General features: G+C 42.0%; 1 protein-coding gene across 2 annotated transcripts in view; it reads right to left on the bottom strand.

The window, feature by feature from the left end:
* nlgn2a (neuroligin 2a) overlaps positions 1-24,479 on the bottom strand; it is a 207,972-nt gene that overhangs the window by 14,177 nt on the left and 169,316 nt on the right. The window lies entirely within an intron of this gene.

Below are 24,479 nucleotides of genomic sequence, written 5' to 3'. Positions count from 1 at the left end.
TATGAGCCATCATGACATCTTTTGATAGAATGCATGCACAGGTGTCTTGAATGTATGCAGCCATATTTGTCATAATGATTTGTGTGTGTGCAGAGTTGCGTGCATCTGTGACTTTGAGTGCAGCCGCACATGTGATTATGATTTGTGTGCGTACAAACAGAGCTTCTAACACACTGCGTCCCATGGGAATCCATTGTTGGAGGTTGACATGGGTGCCAGAGCTCTCAGCGGGAGAGTGTGTGTGTTCTTGGCAGCAGAGTAATTATTGTCTATCAGAGGAGAGATTGTGTCGTCCGGAGAAATTAACAGATGTGGGTGGCTCGGAGCATCTGAATAATGTATAGGGGGGACACACACCTCAGATTGGTTATTTCGGAGGGGATGAAAGCCGATAGAATGCACGTTTGCAAACTAAGTGTACAGTATTATTGTGATTACAGCAGCGTACCTCACTGCCAATGTAAAAACGCACTTTCATCCTGCAGCCCTGCTAAACGCTTCACTTTTAGAGCGTCACGCCAAAGAACGGGAAAAAGGAATTGGTTTGAAAGTGGAAATATTAAAAAAAAAAAATCCCCTTTTTTCAGCCAGCGAATAAAAAGGGCTTCTTTTCCACAAACAACGCTCTGGCTTAGACACAGCGATTGGCCTTGGGTGATTCGTCACGCTCCTCTCCTCCTTTCTTATTCCCTCTCTAATGTTGTTATTACTATTGGCTGGCTGTGACAACCAAATTATCTGTGAAATTATTCAGATTGTATGCCATCATACTGGCCAGGACCCTTCTAAGTGTGTGGTCTAATGTAAAGCCCTTCCTGAGCAGTAAAAAAAATCATTTAAAGATGTGAACAGCTGAATGCAATGGAGACCTGCTTGGTGTCAGTCAGCACGTCTCCCTAATCTCTTTTTCCTATTTCACTGTCTTGCTCTTTTTCTCTCCCATCTCTCTCCCAAGTGTACTTTTCATCCATTTATTCCCGTCACAGTAATCTTTGACTCTGTTTTTAGCAGCTAATATTTATAGCAAGTATTTTAGTGTAGTTGAACTTGTCATTACTGCATTAGATTAATATGTCCTAACTATGTATAAGGGATTCCAAATGTTGGATGTGTTTAATCCAGAGTTACTGTAGTTGTATCTAACTGTTCACTTACCTAATGCCACATCAGATTAAAGGGGCCCTATTATGCTAATTGTCTGGTTCATATTTGTATTTAGTGTCTCTACTGGGACATGTCTCTTGTCCCTCTGTCTGAAACCAGAGCCCAGTCTGCTCTGATTGGTTGGCTTGCCAGCTCTGTTGTGATTGGTCCACCGCTTAGTGATATCATGTACAATTTGTTTGAGCACTAACCAATAGAAACGTAAGCGTTAGTGAGTCCAATGGAGGTGTTTCCATAGGGGGAGTGTACTGGAGAGAACACCCTCTGGAGGGAACACAGGGATTTTAGCCCCATTTACAGTACATGCACAACAACCTATATAACGCACTACAGGAAAGGGGAAACCCCAGAGAGCATTAGAGGGCATCTCTAGGTTTCTGCTAATGCTAACCAAGCATCTCCTCCTATAATAATTCAACTGGTAAATGATGGAGTGGCTTATTGTAAAGTTGACGCAGATAATGCAATGTGGATGCTGATGAATGCAAAGGAAACGGATCAGGTGAGACTTGGAAATGAGTACAAATATCTTTGCCAACATTCCTAGTTTTTGTGCAGATTTCTGTGGCCATTCCCTTGAGTTTATATAGGGCGGAACTCATTTTTCAGAATATAAAAATGCCAATTTTTTGGTAATCCTGTTGATAAACAAAAAGGACAAACCCAGTAGAAAAACCCAACTTCCCTAAAGGAGGTAAACATGCTTTGGTGATTCAAATTTTAAATGTTGTCAAAGTTTCTTGAGTTTGTGGCACTTGTCCTCCCTCTCTCTTTCACTGGTTGTCCTTTTCATAGAAGCTCCTTCATTCACTCTCTCATCCCTCTGGTCCCCTGAGGCTCAAATATTTTCATCTTTCAGGGTTTAGTCTGGGGCCTCTGAAGTCCTGTCCTTCGTGTGTGTGTGTGTGTGTGTGTGTGTGTGTGTGTGTGTCTGTGTGTGTGTGTGTGTGTGTGTGTGTGTGTGTGTGTGTGTGTGTTTGGTGGTTATCGGACGCACTGTCAGTGGACTTTCTTTTAAGCCTTGTCACTGTCTCGCCTACCCTTTAATGAAGTTGTAGTGTATGTGTTTGTGTGTGTGTGTATTCGCTCGCATCAATGTGTTTTGATGTTGTCTCAAGCTGTCTCAAGCTCAAGTGTCGTTCAACAACACAGACATACCGCAACAGCAGAAGTAAAACGTGTGTGTGTGTGTGTGTGTGTGTGTGTGTGTGTGTGTGTGTGTGTGTGTGTGGAGGCTGGTGAAAGAGAAACCAGGCCAACTTCCAGCAGATTAGGGCTGTGTGCACAAAAAGTGTTTCTCAGAGCTTCAATCTGCACATGCACTTTTATTTGCGAGTGTGCATGTGCGTGTTTAGCATTGAGGAGTGTGATTGCTCGTGTTTTTGTCGCGGGCCGGTCCAAGTGTGACACACACACACACACACACAAAGGATGACAGGGAGGGAGACGGACGAAAGCTTCTGATAGAGACAAAATGAGTCACAAAGGTACAAACACAGTCGGAGGAAGTGAGATGATACATTGTCAGGTGTGTGTGTATGTGTGTGTGTGTGTGTGTGTGTGTGTGTGTGTGTGTGTGTGTGTGTGTGTGTGTGTGTGTGTGTGTGTAGGGACAAATAGGAGTGCCGGTATCAATTTCACTCTCCTTCTTTAACTAGAGTCTTTACAGAGTGGCGTTGTGCGTGTATCGATCAGGTTTTGTTGCTTTGTGAACATGTTTACAGCCCCCAGGAACAATAGCTCACCTGCCTGATCACACACTCCCGTCATGATCCTTTCATGTGTGCGTGTGCTCAGAATTGCAAAGCCTTCACCTGCCATGTATCCTTCTTTTCTTTTTTTTTGGATCTCTTCCTCGGCCTCCTTCCATCCCCTCCTGCTTATACATCATTTGGCTCCCCCGGGTGTTGCTCTCTCTGGGGGCTTCTAACCAGTCAGAGGGTAATGGCGGGTGAAATGGAGGTGCTATGGGCCAGATCGGTATGATGTGTGTGCGTTGGTGTGTGTATTACATTCTTGCAAAGCTACAGTAATTGTTTTTAGTCATTGCTGTGTTTGACACCGGAACTGTAAAGACTTGAATGTCTCCCCTGATGCTTTTGAATACAGTTATTACTGCTGCCAGACTCATGGTGACAGTGAAAGTAATATATTTCTTAATATTTTCATTTCATTTGATAATTGAGGTCAGGTCCTTGGATTCTTGAGTACTCTGCCTGAAGCTGATCACAAAATAGTAGTCAGTTGTTTGGTTACATTATGTGAAAAATGTTCAGATGCTAAAATAGTAAAAGTATTTTCAGTAAGTAGAAATTCTCCTTTTTTGGCCACTGACAAGCCGTAACCTGACTTTTAAAGTCCGTAGATACCACATTTCTCAACCACTTGTCCATTAAGCCAAATGTACTCTTACATTTTGACAAAGTTTATGACAAATATAACCAGTTCTGCAAATTTTTCATTGACAAATTGTGTTATTTTTGCTTCTGTAACCAGCATTGTCAATATAATCAGATCAGACCACGCCCACACAGTCCTGATAAAGACGAGTGTGAGTATTTCACTTAAAAAATAATACCTTCGGAGGCTTGTTTTATTACTTTTACTTTAATTGTTGCTTTTTTTAGTCCGTAATGTTTAATACTACAGATCATTTCAAAAATGATAACGTTTTCAGGGCCTTTTATGGGGCACTAAAGTGATTTTATATTACACTTACATAGAGTTGAGGGACTTAAAGGCCATGTAATGCATCTAACACAGGTGTTTTTTAACATGTGGTTTAGATATCACCAGAATAAAAATAAATAAAAATGTTTAAAGTTTCGTCATAATTAAATGACATATACGTTAAAAACCGATGTTGGTTCCGAAGTTTGCCGAGTACGCCCCCGATCACTCCCGAACGAGCGGTGACGTCACACGTGGCAAACATTGCCATTTGATCAAATCAGTCCAAATGGCAAGCAACGCGATAACTTCAGACAGCGACAGCGACAGCGATCATTCAAGCTCAGATTCGGTGGGTTATCTGGATTCAGTCACAGAAGTAGAGAGTGAACCAGCTAGCCTTTCACTTCAAGGCATCTTGCCTTATAAGTACGAGCCTCCTGCCCAGCAATCGAACAACGAGGCAGAAACTTTTGAAAGAGAAGCGGATTCCGCAGCCGGCGAGACTCGAGTCGGCAATACTGAATGGTAAATTCTGTTTTATTTAATTTGACCTGCACTAAATGTCGATCTTAATTTGTCATCTGTTCCTCACACGTCCGGCAGATATTGTTTTGTTTTTTAATGTTATGTACAATATTCAGGTGTACATGTCAATGCTGTGAAAGCATGCCCACTGCAGATGAATGTGTATGCTGCAGAGAGATCTGGCAGGTGATGGAACAAATAGACAGTTTGCAACCTACTGACCAGATAGCAGAGTCCTGCATCGGGTCGGGTATCCGCGGGTACCCGACGGGTGACCCGCAAAAAAGGTGATTTGCGGGTGGTATTTTTTCAAACGCTTTTTTCCGGGTTCGCTTCTGGGTAAAACAAAGATGATGCGGGTCCGGTTGCGGGTGTTGCATAATAAATATATTTAAACAATAATAATTTAGTTTAATGTTTAAATCCTCAGACCTCTCCTCCGCGGTACCGAGCATAATCATAACCTCTGCAGTGCATCTATCTGCTGCTGAGCGCACCACATTCTGAATGGCTGAGGTGAAGCTCTCTATAGCGGAGAATACAGCATTTTCAATAACTCTTCCTCAAGAGCGAAATCCAACGTCTGGGAGGCTTTTGGTGTCATCCTAGATGGAGAAAATAACCAACATCCCAGGCTTTTTGAGCAAAATATGCAACTGCGTGTGTTAATAATTGCACGTTGTCACTGCTTATATATATGCGGGTTCGGGTCGGGTTGCGGATCATGTGCCGGCGGGTCGGGTCGGGTTGCGGAACTAATTGGCAATATGTGCGGGTAGCGGGGCGGGTTCGGTACTGCACGTCACGGGTGCGGGGTGGGAGCGGGTCTTGAAAATCAGACCCGTGCAGGACTCTGCCAGATAGAAGACACCGACGAGAACCCAAGGTGCATTATTAGCCACCCAGGCTTTAGAGAAGGCTGTCTCAGTGTTTGGACACTGAAAATAGCGTATCTTCAATACAAACAACAACGCAGAGCAGTTGATGGCCCACTACACCAGTAAGTAAATATTGATTGACCCAACTGCCTATTGCAGCTTTGCTTTCATATAATACTTTTAGTCGCTACAGATATGGTACACTTTTAAAGATACCATTAAACTCTTTCAAGCAGTCAAAAACAGCTTGGCTTTTATTTTTTCTGTGTATGCAAGTTCAATGTATGCTTGGGAAAAGAAACAACTACACATGTGAGGAAATATATAAGAGGTCTATGATTCTGTCAAGCAGTCATGTATAACCTCATATTTATTTTGTACAAGTAAAATACAAATATCATGTTATAAGCCAATTTGTAACCATTGCTACATAATAGTACTACATAACATTTTATTTTTCTCCAAATATATTTATAATCTGTATACTTTTTTTTCATTAGGAAGTATCGATATACAGCTTATCGACAGTTTGTACGTTGGTGCTGGGGTGTACTCGGCCCAAAAATCAGAGTCCCGCTGCCTGCATGTGCTGTAACCGAGATACGGAAGACTTTCCCTGAACCGGGAGGCCGCTATCAGGGATTTCAATGGCCAAATCTGTAATTTGACATAAGTCATGCAGCTGAACTGGTTAAAATGGTTTCGCATGATGTAAATAATTTACAAAGTACATCATTTACAATATTATTTTTCCAAAGAAACATGTAAATATAACAACATTTTCCAAATCGCAAATTTGTAAGATTGTATTAATTTACTGTTTGATAAATAAAAAAGGGTTCTTTTGTTAATTTTTCACTTGTAACATTTTATCTTTATTGCAGTGTACATTAGTCTATTTTCGTATATGTGCGAGCCCACAAATAATTAAAAGTGGTAAAAATAATAAAGATATTCAGACGTAATTCATTTTTGGCCTTACTTATTTCACTTCAACTTTTATATATTTCAGTCACTAGGCAAGTTCACTGTACTCTGGTGACATTTAGCTCAAGCTGGCATAACACCTGTAGTAACTTAATTCTGACCCGAGTTTTGTGCACAATCTTCCAGCACCCATGATCAATGTTTATAGCAATCAGGAAACATTCACAGCTCACAACTACACATCGCTTCCCCATCATGAATTGTTAGATAAAAAAAGTTTAGCGAGGTCCGGTTACACATATGTTGAGCGAAAATAGCGGAAGGATACAAAACAAACAATCCAGACGAGGCTGGTGTTTGCCACGTGTGACGTCACACAGCTGGGTTAATGGCTGGCAAGCTTTTCGCTACCGGAGCGGAATAACACGGGAAAGTGGCACACATTTCATGTTATTTGGGGGGTATTTATGGAAAGAATCATTGATGTTGATATGTCAAATGAAACAGTGGAAAGTGATGAAGCGATTTATTAACACAGAATAACATTTATTTTGGACATTACATGGACTTTAAGCAGCAGAAGCTAAGATATCATAACTTGTATTTAAAAAAATGTGTGAAGCTCCAAAGACACTGGATCCTATTTCCCATTATCTTTTACTGAATAGTATTTTAAGTTATCGTTTAATGAGATAACCCTAATGACATTATTTTTGCCATTTAACAGTTCCTCTAGAGACCTATTGGGATCAACACTGACCATGGATTTTGTGGAGTAGCTAAAACTCCCTCCCGCCCCAAAAAAAACAAATCTCAAAAAGCTGCAGAGGGAGACAGAGGGAGGTGGAAAGGAGCTAATGAATCCCCAAACTGCTGTCCATGAGGCTCCAGCAACAGCAGCAGCTGTGCGTGGTTGGGATTTACTGAGCAAAACAAACAAAAAGCAAAAATAAATGGATAAATACTCATTGTGCGTCTGCAGGGGCGTGCAAATGTGTGTGTGTCTCGCGCATGCAGGTGTTTTTTTCTTATGTTTATGTGCATATGTGTGTCTTCTATTTATGTGTTTTTCCTCCACGGATGCTAGTGGAGTGATTAGCCATTGTGTCTGTGCATCTATGGAGCTAAAAGTAGACTTTTGCTATTCCACTACGCGCTGGCAAAATGCTGCAACACTTCAAACAGAGCCCATGCTGGGTTGGCCTAGATACTGTACCTCCTCCTCCTCACACATCACTCAGTTTGTATGGCACCCAATATAACCAGCATGGTGCAGTTCAGCTGAGCGTGGGTTTTGTTCAGCTGGCACCTAAAATGCATTTATTGGACTCATTCTTATTTGATTATTACAAAATTGATCCTCCATCATGTTAGGGCTGGTATCGGCAAGCTTCAGGAGTAACGGGTGTCATGTAATGGGATAAAAAAAAAAATACGTTCTAAGATTACTATCAGGATTACAATGTTAGTAAAAACTAGAAGAGTATATTGTGTTTGTTGTAAAAGAAGTCGATTTTATTTTGTTCTTTGTAAGCTTCACTTTACTATAGGCTAATACTTGAAGTGCTCAATATGCCTACTGCCTCGAAGGAGTACATTCTTAATATAAATATACATTTGAGTAAAGGTTTTGATAAATATGTTGTTTTTGCTTCTGTGAATTAAGCGTGAGACCTGTTTTGAGCCATAACATTTAAATGATATCCAACATTATTGAAGATAACATTTTTCTATGTTCTGCAGTGACCAGAAAGCCTTTACCCTTACAAATACATATTTATCAAAAGGCTCTGTTCTAAAGTGTTTGGATTAGTTATTCAGCTGCTAACCTCCTCCTCAACTGATAGGGTCGGCCTCACGCTGTGTGGGGGGGGTGTCCCCACTGAGATACTCCTGTGCTGCAGGATTGATACTAAAACTCAACACTGCTAACTCAACACCTCACTATACACATCATCCCCACACATACACAGCACATATTTACACCATCACCCTGTCCATCAGACGTACAACAACAGAACAGACACTAATGGAGACGCCTGATATTCCCCCTTCCATGGCAGTGTAATTAAAATATGCAAATGTACAATAATATGTATTTCTCTCTGATGGCGACAATGTCAGTTACTCAGTATTGGAAGGTAATTGCGAGATAAGGCTGCTTTGCGTTAGAGTGTGTGTGTGTGTGTGTGTGTGTGTGTGTGTGTGTGTGTGTGTGTGTGTGTGTGTGTGTGTGTGTGTGTGTGTGTGTGTGTGTGTGTGTGTGTGTGTGTGACAAAGAGAAGTTTATCTCAAGCGCATAAAGAAACCAATCTGACTCTTGCTTCATAAGTTTGGTGGACGACTTCTCAAATCCTCTGATAACTTTGAATGACTGACCTTTCTCTTGCAGTAATATCGGGTAAACAATTGAAATAAACCTACGCATTTGTTGTGTATTTGTCGAGATATGCAGCTCAAGATAACAATGTTAAATTGTATTGTAGTCCTTCGTCCTCCTATGTGCACAAAAATGTACTTAAGTACATTTACTTAGTTACTTTCCACCACCGTATGATTTCATCCCAGTGCTTACCAAGGGCAGCAATGGCGAAGAGAAAGGCAACTCATGAGCAGAAAACTCAAGGGAAAGCTAATAAAAGCGTCTTCATGTCAGTGGAAATAAGTGAACAATCAGCAGGGTGAACAGCACAGAGGGCAAGCAGCTGTCAGGGAACAGAACGCAGTGTACCTTGATAGGCAGAGCGGATCTATTCATCCAATTTCCCCCCACTCTCTCTTCCTCTGTTATCTCCTGTATCTGTGCCTCGCTGCCTTTCTTCTCTCTCATTCAGCTGTGGACCAGCCCATGCTTAGTGTGTGTGTCTCAGTACCAGTGAGTAAGTTTACTCAAGTACTGTACTAAATCTGAGGTACTTTACTCGACTACTTTATACTTGCACTTTACTGCATTTTGGAGTCTTTTTCTTTGACTTTTTACACTAATACACTTATTTATACAGCTTTAGTTACTTATTTGCAGATATAAATGAATAATACAGAATATAAATTAGCCAATACATTATTATGCATTATTATAGGCAAAACTAGGCAGCAGTATATCAAGTAATGTAAACTAAACTGCACCATTACCAAGTGAAATATTGACATTAATGCATTCACTCATCATAAAACAATAATGTATTATATTTAAATAAGGTATATTTTGATGCAAATACTTTTTTACTTGTACTAGAGTACTATTCTGAATGCAGCACTTGTAACAGGATATATTTGTACTGTAGTAATGCTGCTTTTACTGTGCTGCACTTCATCTCATCTTTCCCCCCTTTCTCCCTGAAGCTATTCTATCAATTCCAGCAACAAAGCCCGAATACTAAAGCAGTATTTCAGAGACAGTCCCTGAGCAGCTGACTCTGGTAACAAGACTGTAGAAAACATTTCATCTCCTCTCCTCTTTTTTAATCTCGCCGTCCATCGCTGCCCTCTTTGATCTCTGAAGCAGACTGAACTGCCCGTATATAATAAGTGTCTGAGCAGCAGAGCAAGTACTCGCCCTGTGAATTACGTGCTGTGTTCAGGGTCAGGAAAATACAATTCATGACGCAAAAAAAATGATTCACGCTTCCACTAGAAATGAAGATGCCTTTGTGGAACTGACGTCTTGAATACTGGAAAAGTGAGTAAGTACAGTAGAAAGACAACAATATAAACCTGGTAGCTTCAATTGGTGACATATCTTGAAGCTTTAACGAGGACTTGATATTAAAGCTAGCCCCTCATGCACACGTGCCAAAAAGGTTCTGAGGATTTTCTTTTCTTTTACATGATATCATCATTATCCGTGTTCCTATTGTTTGGTATTGGTTTGACAGTCTGTATTATTGCCAATAGTTTTTTATGGTGTTACAGTTGATAATCATTAAACAGTCAGCAAGCAAAATACAATTTGAGCTAATAATTCTGATAATACACTCAAATATTTCAGAAACGATAGGATAGGGAATCCAAAAAATGTCCATGCTAAAAATAAAACAAAGGGGGCGGCCTGTGGGGACTTGGCTTTTAAACTGAAGGGTCTCCAGTTCAAGTCCCCGATCACACCAACAATGATGGAGTATGGACAAACTGGCAGCCTTGATTTCTTTCCATATGACCAACAAATGCATGTTTATATATGTATTTACTGTATGTTGATGTAATCAGACCATTTCCTTTCCTTTGCATGTATTGTGCTGTGTGAACAACGGAATTTCCCCTTTGGGAGGAATAAAGGGTCCTCCTCTTCAAATACTGCTACTCAAAACTCAAACACATTGGAGAGAGGCCCTTTTTACCCCCCTCTTGTTAGCCAGAGAAACCTTTGGTTTTCCAATGTATATGGACAATACAGAGTTTGAAGAGTACACCCTTTTTCAAAGTGCTTCAGCACCATGGACAGCTCCAGGCAGAGTCAATGAACTAACATAACACAGTATTCCACCTCTCCCGGGTTGTCAAAACACCTACAAAAAAAGAAATTGATCCTTTGAAAACCCTCTGTCTTTAATTTTTTATTGTAAAGTTTCATGGGGTTGTGATTATTGATTATAGGTCACCATTTTTACATTGAGGTATAGTTTCAAAAATGGGTATACTAAGGGGAATAGCCATAACACACATGAATAGAAGTGTGCATATTGGATCCAAAACTAGTCAAAGAGCATGCAGAAATAGTCTACACCATTTTTTTAAATGAGGCATGCTTAAAACTAGATGATATTTGGCTAAGCTTGTATGGGATTGTCATGCCTGTACAGATGGAGACCGATAAAGCCCATTTTTCTTGGTCAGTTCATTTTAATTTTGACGCCAACTTCACAGTGCAGCCTGAGCTTTCAGGGTTTGATTACACCTCTAGAATCTATGACATGCTTCCTTCATGTTTATGCTTCTCAATCTACTGTAATCCATTTGGATACCCTTGAAGGTCAGCAGCAAACATGGTTTATGTTCATACTTTGAACTCTGAGCATAGTGATAAGGTATAACACCTGAGTGAGCAGCTTTACTGTGTCACAGTCATCTCTCTCCCCATTGTAAAACACTGACTGAGGCAAAGAGTAGAAAGAAAAGTAAAATCAAAGAAGTGTGTTGTAAAAAATATAGAAAAAGTGATTGGCAGAGAACAAATCTAAAGTCAGTATGTATGTGTGTATCGTCAATCTACAAAAGACTCATATGAAAGTTGTCTAAAGCCTTTATGAATAATGCATAGAACAATATAAATAGATGCAAGGCAACCTGGAAACCCTTCAAAGTGTAACGTTTCCTTTACAACACATTTCACGGTTGTGTATACCAGAAATGTCCATTATTCAAATCATTTTTAAGCCACCATCAAAAACCAAGCTATGAAGTCTTTAAGCGTAGCAGACCATAAAAACACCAAATGAACACAAACACACTCGGCTGCAGTGGAGGTTTTTGAGGATTATTTACACTTCAGCTCAGGGATTCAATCTTCTGACCCATCCAAAGTCACAGTTTGGCGGGTCAATTTTGCGAGGGGAAATGTTGCCAACAAAGATTGGCACTAGGCTTGCTTCTGCTGGACTAACCCATGAGTGGAAATTGCAAATAGGTGTCATCTTTTTTTCTGGCAGAACTGCTTTGACTGTTCACCGACATTAAGCCATATGGTTTTGCGTGGATACTTCCTGCATCCAGGTGTTATTTTGAACGCGACATGTGTGCAGCGTCTCACCAGTTTAAGTAGAAAAAATAGGCTCAAGGCGAGCCACAGTCTATCACCCTCCCGCAGCATGAGACTATTAGACTTATGTTAGCCGGAGTTGCTCCTAATTTGGCAGCCTCAGAGCAGTGGGTGTCGTGTGTTGAAAGTTATCAGAGTGAGGCCAGCTCGCTATTTGGCAGGCGGAGGGGCAGTGCCACCGCTGTCTGTCTGCCAGGTTGATTAATAAGCAGTGGCAGCGCGGCTACGCTAAGAGACTGGCCTGCCTTAGCGCTTCCAGAACCCTGCTAAATTAATGGCACAAACACACACAAACAAGATGTGTTTACCTAACACAAACACACCGCTCTCTCTTCCACGTTTCCTTTGCACACACTCAAAACTGCAAGCAATAATGCAGCACAGCACCACCGGTTTGCTGATAGCACAGGACAGACATGCCAGATTAGCATAAACATGAGAAAACCCACACACATGCACTCACGCTATTAAACTGCCTCATCTGTTTCAGCAGCGTGTTGTTTGAGTGACACCTCATCAGAGCAGCTTTATCGTATTGTTGTGAACGCACCATTGCTCTTAAGCAGCACAGGCAGCCAGGCAGAACGGAGTGCTTCCTGCTTTTACTGACAGTAGCTACCAACAAGACAGGGGAGGGGCGGAGAAAAGCACATGTAACAAACAACAGCATTCACAACAAAGAAGTGGGGTCTGTTAATGAAAATGAGAGTGACAGAATTCTTGATTTGTTTAATTGAGACTAAATCTCTAAAAATACATAGAAAATGTCTATTTCTTCCTAATTCTCTATCTCTTTTGCATAATTCCCCTTTTTTTTGTGAGGGTGTCAATCTTTCAAAAATAAATCACATACACATAGTTTGTTTTTAAATAGGCCCAATTATGCTTTTGGGGATTTTCCCATTCCTGTAGTATGTTTTTGTGCATTTAAAAAGGTCCCAAAAGGCTAAAATCCCTGTGACCCCCTCTGATTTAATTTTGTAACAAAGTGACATCACTATGCAACACTCACGCTTCTATTTGATATAGCGCGCTAGCATATTGGACATTATAGGATCAGGATAATTAGTTTGTATACGTTTTTGATGGAACATACATTTTTGTTGTAGTCATTTAAAGAATTGTTGTTGGTAAATTAAATTACAATTTAATATATCAGCACACACAGTGTCTTCAGACTCAATTCGGACTTTCAAAAAGAGACTTCTGAACTTTCCTTTTTGCATTCATAAAGAACTGTCTGATTCCGTGTAATGTGTAATGTTTCTACTCTAACCCCGAAATGCAGCTACTGTTGCAGCGACTGGAGGTGTTTCTTCTCCACTCCCACTGTGGCTGTTCAGTTTGTGTGTGCGTGCATCAACGGTAGCATTAGCATAAGCAACAGGTGTAAACAGTTGTGGGTCTCCATCAAGGTGTTAGCTCGGGGAGTAAGCGGGAGCAAAACACGGGCAGGTGGGCTTACGCGGTGGGATGCACAGATATTCACTTATTCATGGGCTCAGCGTGAGACGGTGGGGAGGAGTATAAACAAGCGTACATATACACAAACACACACAACTGCCAAATTCTGACTCGCTGATATTAACACCCACACATTTGGGCTTACATGGATATGTTTTTATCGGTGTGTGTACCCAAGCTTGGGGAGTCACGGAATACATGCAATTGATTTTCGTAAAAGTAACTGTATGCCCTTATTTACTAAGATAGTAGCAGATTAGTGGTACTTGCAGGAATAAAATGCTGCAATACATACCTTTGTGTGTGTGTAACTGTGCGTAAGTGTGCGAATGTGATACGACCGTATCTCTTGACACACACCAAAGGAGCGTGCCATGCTGTTTTCTCTGTTCTCCCGATGGTAAAAGATGAGTGCCCTCATATTGACCTTGTGTGTGTGTTTCGAGGGGAAGGTTGTTTGACATTGGCTACCCACGATTCCTCGCTGCGACCGGAGAGCCATATAATTCATCCCCGGCGGTTGTCAAGCACACCGTTGCCTGGCAACTGGCCTAAGGTAGCACGTCGCAGGAGATGACGAGAGGAACGACCTGTCTGTTTGTCTTCTCACTATTTGTCTTTACTCATCCGTTATTTTTCCTCGACTCCATCAGAATTCCCTATTCATCCTAACACCACTTCCTGTTAGATTGATTTCAGAGTGTCAGTAAAGACTTTTATGAACAACTTTTGATGTGACTTTTGATGTACAGTTAATTACATCTACATTAAAACATGAGCCTGAGCTAGAAGAGAGAGTAAGACATCTTCTGACACTGTACATTTTTTTCCGGCTCTCTTATTATCTCTTCTTTCTCCCTTCATTGTGTCGTCTATGTCAACACAAACACCTGTTTCTTGCTCTACTTCCTTCCAAAATACTCTGTACTGTTGTGAAAACAGCACACTGAAGCTACATTCTATACAGACAGTTATCAAGGACGTTTTGAGGTGGTCTAAAATTAAATAAAGATAACAAAAACGATCAAAAAAAACAACATATGTTTGTATTGATGAAGGAACATTATTTAACTTTTAAAGTATTCACTCTGTTCTCAGAATAATTAAAGGGAAGTGGAAACAATGCCTTCAAACACAACACCATTCAAAACATGTTACTGGTGTTATTTTTGCTATATGTGAATTACACAGAAGGCTAGGCTATCATTAGCATCCTAATCATTGTTGTATTTTTCTTATAGCAAGTAGCACATTGCAATATATATATGTGTAATTACTTCAAATTTTTAAAGTGTTTACAGGCACACAACAAGGAAACCCTGACAAGAGAAAAAGTAACATCACATCTAACTTTCCTCACCTAATCCTTTCCTGTTCCCTTGCTTCCTTCCTCTTCATCGTACTAACTCGACTCTCTGGATGCATGGCTGTGTTTGCGCTGAGGGCAGCACTTTGTCACGTTCCTCATACATATGCAACACCCACTCTAGGTGAGACAGGAGAGAGGGAGAGGAACCTGAAGTGAGGTAATGAGGAGATGGAAAGGTAATGGAGGAAACAAATGGAGAAACGGAAAGGAAAGGCACGGAAGGGGACGGCGGCGGTATGGAGGTGAGGGAGAGTGGCGGAGATTTAGACAGAGAGAGCAAACATTTGACTAAGACAAAGAAATGACGGGGAGAGAGGGGGAGACGGAAAGAGTGAGAGGGATGGAGTGGACAGGAGTCAAAGCCATTAACCTGCAGTCTTGCTGCTGCTGCGCGCGCAGTGTGTGTGTGTGTGTGTGTGTGTGTGTGTGTGTGTGTGTGTGTGTGTGTGTGTGTGTGTGTGTGTGTGTGTGTGTGTGTGTGTGTGTGTGGATGGAAACATAGTTGTATCCCGGGGCTAGGCCAGCTAGGTCTGTTGTCAACCTACCCCCACCCGTCCTCTCCACCACCCAAGATGGATGGCCGGCAGTGGAGGCTAATCACGCGCTCCGCTGGCCGAGACAGGCACACCTGAGGCCAACGGACACATGCATCTGTAACAGGTGCACCATTTTGTACCATAATGAACCAAACATACAGTGGTCATTGGTGCTACGTGCAGCCATGTGTTGAGACTGTGATGAAGCAATGTATGAAGTCCCCCCCTCTTTAACTAAAGTGCTTTTTTTGCTTAAACATGCCCACATGCAATATGTGAACCCTGTTTTCCAATGTCACGCTGCTGTGCTTTGATTTTGTGCGTGCAACAATGTAGCACATCCTTAAAGGCGCGCTTTGTTCTTTTTGGGGGGTTTCCCTATCCTGTAGTTTGTTATATAGGGTTTTGTGCATGAATATGGTCTGCAAAGGCAAAAATCCCAAAGTTCCCTCCAGAGAGAGTTTCTCTCCCACACTCTCCCCCCCTGCCTGGGTTGACCTATCACAACAGAGCCGGCCAGCTAACCAATCAGAGCAGAATGGGCTCTGGTTTCAGACAGAGGGTGAAAAGAGGTGCTGAAGCAAAGGCAGTATGAGAACAATAAAGAGCTTTGTGAACATTAAAGCATGGAGACATGTCACAGTAGAGGAACAACATATAAAGATGTAACTGAAAAAGAGCATCATAGGGACCCTTTAAAGATCCCCGGCCTACACTCAATGATGTGTTTTTCTTATGTTTATCTCACTTAAAATGTCTGACCTTGTCTACAGGCTTATATCTGTGCAAATGTTTTCACATGTCTTACCTAGAAGCTGAGATGCAAAGATACCTTAAGCAAACTACATAAGATATGTCACCAAATTGAAGAACGTAAAGTACACATTTATTATATTATTATATTCACTTAGAAATCTGTCAGTCACAGGGTTAAGTGTGCTGCATCACATGTTTGTAAATGTGTTGTATGTACACCTTATTTCTAAGGCTTGGTCTAACACTCTTAATAGTCATATACTGGGTTTCTCTGAAAGGTTCTAGAAATACTAATGTCTGCTCCTAGCTTTATTTTTAACAGAAGCCCGAGCAAAAGAATAAATGCAAACACTCACAGAATGTGCCTGCTGTTCTTCAAATAGATCCACTCACACTTACACACTTCCTCCCAAAACCACAGAATAATATTGGGCTTTCTACTGATGTATCTGTGCAGAGAGCTTTCAGAAGAGTCCAAATGCCCTCCTCTCCTCTTCCTCTTGTAAACGCAGATGAGAGATTCCAAGTCCCTCCATCCGTCTCTTATTTCAGCGTGTCAGAACTTGGAGTTATTAGTCTGCTAATTACCTCTCAGAATCCCTCATTTACCCCCAGAATCCAATCACTCTCTGATTCTAATGAGAAAATTATGATAGACCGCATTAAAGATAGAACGTGGGATTGATTGGTCCGCAACGAGACTGGGGGGGGGGGGGGGGGGGGGGGGAGAGTGGGAAAAGTGGAGAGGAAGAACAGAGAGAAAACAATGAGCATGTAGTTACATCTGCAGTTGAGGAAATAATCAAGCACTATCCTAGAATAACACCACTCAACATTTTCCTTTTGAGAAAAAACATGGCGCTGTAACACCAAGAGAGAGACAATACACAGTGTGTCTATGTGTGTGTGAGAGTGTGTGTTCAAGCCTCCAGACTGAATGGTAGCAGATTGGTTGTGGTGATTTAATCGCAGTTTGTAATTATGGAAAGTTTATTCACACATGGCTATTGGCTGGGCTTACACATTCACCATATTCATGAAAGGGGGGGGGGGGTTACATGTAAGCATACACACACACAAACTGTCTTTATCAGCTGGTCTCAGACTACGTTTCATCCACACACACCTTTCTCCCTGAAGATATAGGTTAACCACACAGTAATTGGTTCGCTATCTCTGCATTCTATCATTCACGGTGTAAATGTGTGGGCAAATATGTAAAAGCTGGAGTTATATAACCACGGTTTCTACAATGGTGGAAGATTAAGGTTTGTTATAGCCGCTCGCAGGAAATTAATCATGTTTTAATGACATGTTAGGGAAGGTGGAAACACACAGATGTGTTGCTAGTGGCCATGGATAGACCAGGAGGCTTACAAGGTGTGTGTGAGGGATAATCACGTTGTATGTTTTCCTCAATCATGCAAAATAAGTGTGACATTATCAAACTACATGCAGCTCTCACAGATAATGCATACAATCTGTACATCCATCTCCCCCAGCAGCTGATAATGACGGGCAGATTGCACTACTTTCACTCTTCCGCTCCATATGCTCTTGCCGCCTCCCCATCTTACGAGAAAAGCAAATCTTGAGCACATCTTGACCGTGCTGAGAAAACAAGAAAAAGCTGCCGCCGCGGACATGGTAGGGGGGGTGAAATGGAAGTGGGACAACACTGTGATAACATTGGGGATGTGTGAATATGGGTTGTTTTTTGGGGATGAGGTGGAGGTGGAAAAGCTGGGTGCTCATCCTAACAAAAGGCTTTATGCTCTCATTGTTTTCTTGGCAGGGCAACAGGGTGCCTGTGGAAATGCCGATAACAGCAAAAAAAAGAGATTCCATTCAATATCCCTCTCCCGACCGAAACTGGAGGTGGGGAGCATGTATGTATGTTCGGTGCAGGCGCATTAAGCCATCCTAATGCTGTTGTTTTCTTTGGGGAGTTTGAACAGATACAGTGTTCATCCACATTCCCATTAGCACATAGGCAGGATTAGGTGCTGTGTGGATGGTATGTCAGCGCTGATAAGATGACTTGACTGGCACGTTTCACAGGATTACACTGTGTGCTAGCATCAGCCCTATTTTGCTGCAGCTGCTGCATGTGCGATTTCATTCAAATGCACCTCCAATAACAAACTAAATGGTGCCGAGGCATGATATACTTTTCTCATTTCCTGCATACAAAATGATTTCCGGTGTACCGCGATGGCTATCAGCTGAAAATAACCATGATGATTAAGATGGCCTTCTGTCGCTGGTGGAGCATGACCAAAACTGTTAATCTTGAGCACCGCACGTAATCCGCAACAGGTTAGGGTGAAACGCTTCCTTGTGTGCGGCCTGATACTGTAGCGGAGAGCGATGACCTCACTGTATGGATTGCTTCACCGAGGTGTCTTGTGATGTTGATCAGAGCGTGCTAAAGAGGAAGGAGAGGGTGCTGAGCAAAGGAAAGGGAAGGCAGTCGATGCGTCATTAGACTTGCTAATTGTTATTGTATCCGGGCGTGAGTTATACCACAGCGGAACAGCATAGAAGATCACACTTTAAACAATGTCAGTGTCTAATTCTGTGTGTGCGGTTGTGTGTCAAGCTGAGCGAGTGAATGAAGAATCAATAAACAACTAGTAGGGGATACAGTAAGAGGAGTATGTTTTGGTTGTTTACAACATCGAATCAAAGTAGATTCATTGACAAAGTGAAAATAGGTGATTTATCACAAACTGATACGAGCTACTTGTTTGCATCAAGTATTAACACTCTCAGGACCAGCTTAGTAGATTCTCCTTTTCATATCTAACACATCTTGGGTTTAGAATGTCACGTCTCCAGAGAACAAATTGGCATTGAGCCTCCATTTCTATTCACTTTGCATTCACGTACACAATGAAAATCAGGCAATGGTTGCAAATGTGACCGTCTTGACACCATCAACACAGTGGTAACATCCTATACACACTATCACACACTAGGCGTGAGGTATTATGAAAAAGGCCCCTGAAATGAAAGGGAATATATGAACGCCTTTTTTAAATGTAACATATGGTTAAAGCATTTATATAATAGCCACATTCATTTTCTTCATAAGCATATTTACTTGAATTTAAGGATTTATTTAATATTGAAAGGGATAGCATTTCATATCCAGGGCTTTTTTTCTTTACATTGGCTTCTTTGTATATCTACTGCTGTAAACCATAACTGAACTCGACAAGGACGACGGCTATAGCTGACAGAATAATAAGAAAAACCTATTTGTCCTTGGCGCAGTCACAAACACATATCTCTGCACAAACACTCCATTAAAGACGAATGACCCTTGGTCCTGGGGAGATGGAGCTCTATCTAGATAACCACCAACAACACAGAGCTCCTCGATGCGCTAATTGCTTTCGTCAACTCCACTTGTACACCTACTATCTGATCACTGGAGGCTGCTGGGGAGTACAAGGGCTCTTAAGTTGCTGTTTCATGAACGACAACAAGTAACAAAATGGTCGAGAGAGGCGATCAGGAAATGAGGATACAAACAAGCAGAGTGAAAGAACATGTCGGTTAATGAGAGGTCTCGCCATGACGGGGAAAAGAGCTTTTGGAGTTAAGGCAGAAAAACAGTGGTGTCTCATTAAGAGATTCTTCACCGGGTTCACAAAGAACAGAACAAGACGAGCACGGACTGAACATTGTTAACTCCAAATTCACTTGGGATAAGAGAGTAGGGTCGGCAACAACAAAGCGTACATCAGAGCACAATTCTTCAAATCGCCCTTTCTGAATCTAACAGGGTGTTATACTGGAGTGGGACTTAATTAGGAAAGCTTTTTGACCTGAAAAAGATCTTTCCATCACCAACTAGACGAAACATTAAGTGATTATGGCTTGTTATAGAACGTTTTTTTCAAAAACTGACCTCAAAAGGACTTTTTAAGACTTGCTTTTTTCATTGAAGATATGAAACCTCTGTAATAAACATCCCTAAAAGACTGCTCCATTTGTCAAGTCATGCAACACTGCTAAAGGTGACTCTAGGTGATCGTGTGTCTGGTTGCGTTGATGACATTTTGACGGATAGTGTTTCCTAGCCCGACCTGTCTGCACTCTCTGCCCTGATTACGAGGCAACCACCTCTTCCACACAACCACACAACCACACACACACACAAAATGTCAAAGTGCACACTGCTCGACATTGGGGAATTGAAGTGGACAAAGTATGGAGCTTTGCCTCAATTTACTTGATTGCACCTCTTTCCTATATTCACTCCCCGCAAAGTGGGTCTCTGTGATGCTATTTTGCCGGTGAATAGGTGAGCCAGCCACCTGGAAGTAGTGCGGAGAAAACGCGTGAGGGGAAGAGAGGAAGCGTTGTCACATGCCACTCAAGCTACTTTTTTACATGAATTCATCACTCTGAAATGAAGCAGTGGGCCGACAGATTCCACTCTCAGCAATATTATTATCATTACTACACATAATGTGGGGTAATTATAGCTATATACCGCGCTTTACGCCTTCAGCATTTCCCTCCTGCCTTCCCCTCCATTTCTTGCACATACCAGTAGCGACGTGAATTAATAAATAGAAAATGAAAAAGGCATCGCTACCGTAGGCAGCGTAAACAACTCAGGAGTTTGCCAGGTCTCTCTGCCGTCTGGCTGGAGCGGCAGCGGCTTCGCCCTGTTCATCCTGGGCCTGATTCATAATTAATGGAGGTTATAATTGCAAAGCGAGAGCATGACAGCGAGCGTGCGGGAGAGAGAGATAGAAAGAGATGGGAGCAATAATGGAAATTAAAAATCGCACACACACATGCATGTGCGCAGTTGACATTTTACACAGCCTTTAATTTAGCCATCTTTCCATTTCTTATATCATTAACATTTACACCCACACATAATCACGGACACACACACCGCTCATCGGATGGCTAATGAAATCACCGTCCTCTGCTCCTGTGTTTGAAGGTCTCTTCAGCTATAAGTGAGGAGGTCAGGTGCAGATCACAAAGATGAACTTTGTCCTCAAACTCAAGTTAAACACATTTTCAACACCTTTTTTACACTGACTTTGTTTTCATTTTGTTTAGGATATACCTCCCCAGCTTGATCGTATGTGCAAAGTATATACATTTTTGAAGTACCTGATGACGTTGAACAGTACAATGTGAATATGAAGGACGCGATATAAGGGAGTAAACTGCACGAACAGACCTGTGACAACATCTGTCCATTTAAAGCCATAAGTAGACCACTAATCCCTTAAGAGTGACTAAGAGGAGAGTTACTAAGAAAGGGTTTATTTAGTTTATGACGAACCACTGGTTTTATCAGTGGTAACAGCTATTTTACCTTGCGTTCATTGGCAGAAAAAAACACACAAAAATAAATGTTCTTAAAGGTTCCATGTCATGCTTTTCCAGTTATTACCCGTCCCCTTGTGTGTTATGTAGCTTTTTCTGCATGTAAACGGTCTGCAGAGTCACAAACCCCCTGTAGAGAGTAAAACTCTAACACAGAAAAGACCTGTCTATGCTGCCCCAGAACGCCTCGTTGGAGAATTCTCTTTTTCCATTGTTTACTTCTTGGGTATAGTGACGTATTTCGGGTATAGTGACGTTACGTCCAAGGAGCCGTTATGTTTGGACCAATCCGCGAACTTCCACACACACACACACACACACACACACACACACACACACACACACACACACACACACACACACACACACACACACACACACACACACACACACACACACACACACACACACACACACACACACACACACACACACACACACACACACACACACACACACACACACACACACACACACACACACACACACACACACACACACACACACACACACACACACGGCGGGACGTTGCGAGGCTCGCTGCTGCGAGGAGCGGACAGTGTGAGCTGGCTCACTGGTGTGGTGTCGGTGAGACAGCGACACACTGCGGAACTCAGCCTGGGCACACACACATACTCACAGCCAGGCTGTGGGTGTGTGTGTGTTTTGGGCTGGGTTTCGCTGTGTCTTACTGTCTCGCAGACGGCCACTGGGCTCACAGGGAGGGGGGGGGGGCAGGAGCTCCAACAAGCCGTTTAGGACAGAGAGTGAATACACATACTATACAGAGAGGCTGTATGAGAAACCAATGTGAGTTTGGAAAATTGCACAATATACATTTATTCTAGTAGACCTCAACAATGGAATTATGATCAGTAGAAATGGCCATGACATGGGACCTTTAATATATATTTGCTGGTAAGTGTAACTTTTTTACATACAATATATTTTTGGGATGCTGAGAGGCCTTTCTTTTCTTTTTGTAAATTAGGGGTTTCCTCCATACTGATATGTGCTACTCTATTAAAGTAGTCCTATTAAAAAGGACTTTATTTTGAGTATAAAGTTGCGTTGTCTAGTTACTTATAGGTCTCTAACTCCATAGCTAGTGCAGGTCTAGGTGCAATGTTTAGGACTATGCATCAGCTATTGCGTGAGGATTGAACATATCCGCATTTTGAATTGCAAATACAGGAAAAAACACCAATATCTCAACATCAGAAGTCAATGCTGTGAAAACATGTTTAGACAGGTACAGCTGTGGATCGGTTAATTATCAATCTAGCGAAGATAAACTTCTGTGTTATCTTATTAAATACTGCTGATGAATATAAGAAACGGCATATCTCTACAAGTAAAAAACACAGCTCTTTGACCGCAGTCTCCTTTTTGAAAGCCAACACGCTGCATTCAGATTTCTATGTGTCTCTATGTGCATCTGTAAATGCCAGCAGAGAGAAAAACGCGACAATAAAGTAACCTTCGATTTCTTTGACATTGCCGCCTTCGCTTTCAACAAAAGCAAGGCGAGCGGCTGTGAGCTATTGAAGCTGGAGAGATGCAGGACTTCTGCAGAGGATGTGAATTAAAGGGATTCATAATTCATGAGCAACCTTGAGAAGGGAAGATGGAGGTGGTGGGAGGAATGTGGGAAAGGAAGACGGAGTGAGGGGTGGAGGAGCGGCGAGGGGGCTGGAGGACATTGATTTCCGTCGTGTTCGGGTCAGCTGAACATGACCGCGGCCATGGCTGGTTTAGTTCCCATCACAGCCTTGCCTTTGGGATTAAGAGCCACGAGTGGAACAACGAGTGGAACAATGAGCCAGAGGAAGCGTGTTCCAGTTTGAGTGCTCAATGCGGCGACATAAATTGAGTGCCTCTCTGTGATTCTAAGACGAGGTAATCAGCAGGTACACGTAATTGGGTCAATCTTTCCTCTATACTGCACCCACTCTTAGTATGGATGACTGAACTTTGATTAAGAAGCTCTTGGATGAATGACTCAGGCCTTTTGAATAAAATAGTCATAGGCCACTCTGAGCTCTAGCATCCTTTTAAATTCAACAGCCTGAAATATACTTGTGTTAAAGGAGTTACGGTTAAGCGCGCTCTATGTCGGTTCTCGGATGGCTATTGATCTAAGTGCAGCCTGTGATTGGTCAACTTGGGCAGCTTGTTCCACATTCCACACGTTTCTGATGGACATTGGGGGTTGACACTGAAGACCTTATCAAGCAAGGTGAGATCGATAGTACATTCTAGACCCAGTCAACAAAGAAGATCTCAAGACAACTTCTACCCAGTTCCTGTTCTGGAGCTTTTTTGATCAAGAACATTGGCTTAAACATTAATGCTTGACCTTGGTAAAAGAACCAGAAGTTCAGTGAAGTAGCTGTTCTGGAACTCGATAAGCGTAACGAGGCAGCAAAAGTGGAACCATGAAAACACTAAAGCTTGTGACTAAACCATAACAACAGCAGTTATGATGTCACCCTGCCGATAGTCAGATCGGAAGACACTTGTATGCTAGAGACGTTCTACTTGTGCTATTTTGTTGTTTATTTTAAAGACTTTTTGGGGACAAGTCATGTCACATCTGTTTACGCTCAGAGAAAAGCTCAATTTCCATATGGAAAGCTCTGTCCTTGTCACGCTGTGAATCTGTGATCTTTGTTCCATCTACTCACTTGACTGCTTTGACTTGTGTTTGATTTAGGTAACGATTAACACACACAAAAGTTGTGTGATTGATGGATGAACCGATTGGCTAGTACATGCATTTAAGAAAGGAGTGTCTGAGCATTAATTCACTGTCAACAACTGAACATCAAACCATCCTTCCCGAGTGGCCTGCAGAGAGACGGAAGATATGAGACCCCTTTGTTTTCTTTGACGAGTGTCTGGAGTGGTTACCCTTCTTCCCTCCTCCTCCCCACGGATCGATCTTTCCCCCGGGAAACCTGAGGCAATCAGGAGGTGTTGATTGGTGTCCCTTTCGCTTGCCTGATCAGTCCTTTCCATTCTCATCAACTCTGATAGGTCGCATACATTCTCCTTCTCTCCAA

Source organism: Notothenia rossii (assembly GCF_949606895.1).
Source record: "Notothenia rossii genome assembly, chromosome: 3".
Classification (NCBI taxonomy): domain Eukaryota; kingdom Metazoa; phylum Chordata; class Actinopteri; order Perciformes; family Nototheniidae; genus Notothenia; species Notothenia rossii.
The sequence above is the reverse complement of the archived record's forward strand: the minus strand, read 5'-3'. Positions and strand labels throughout refer to the sequence as shown.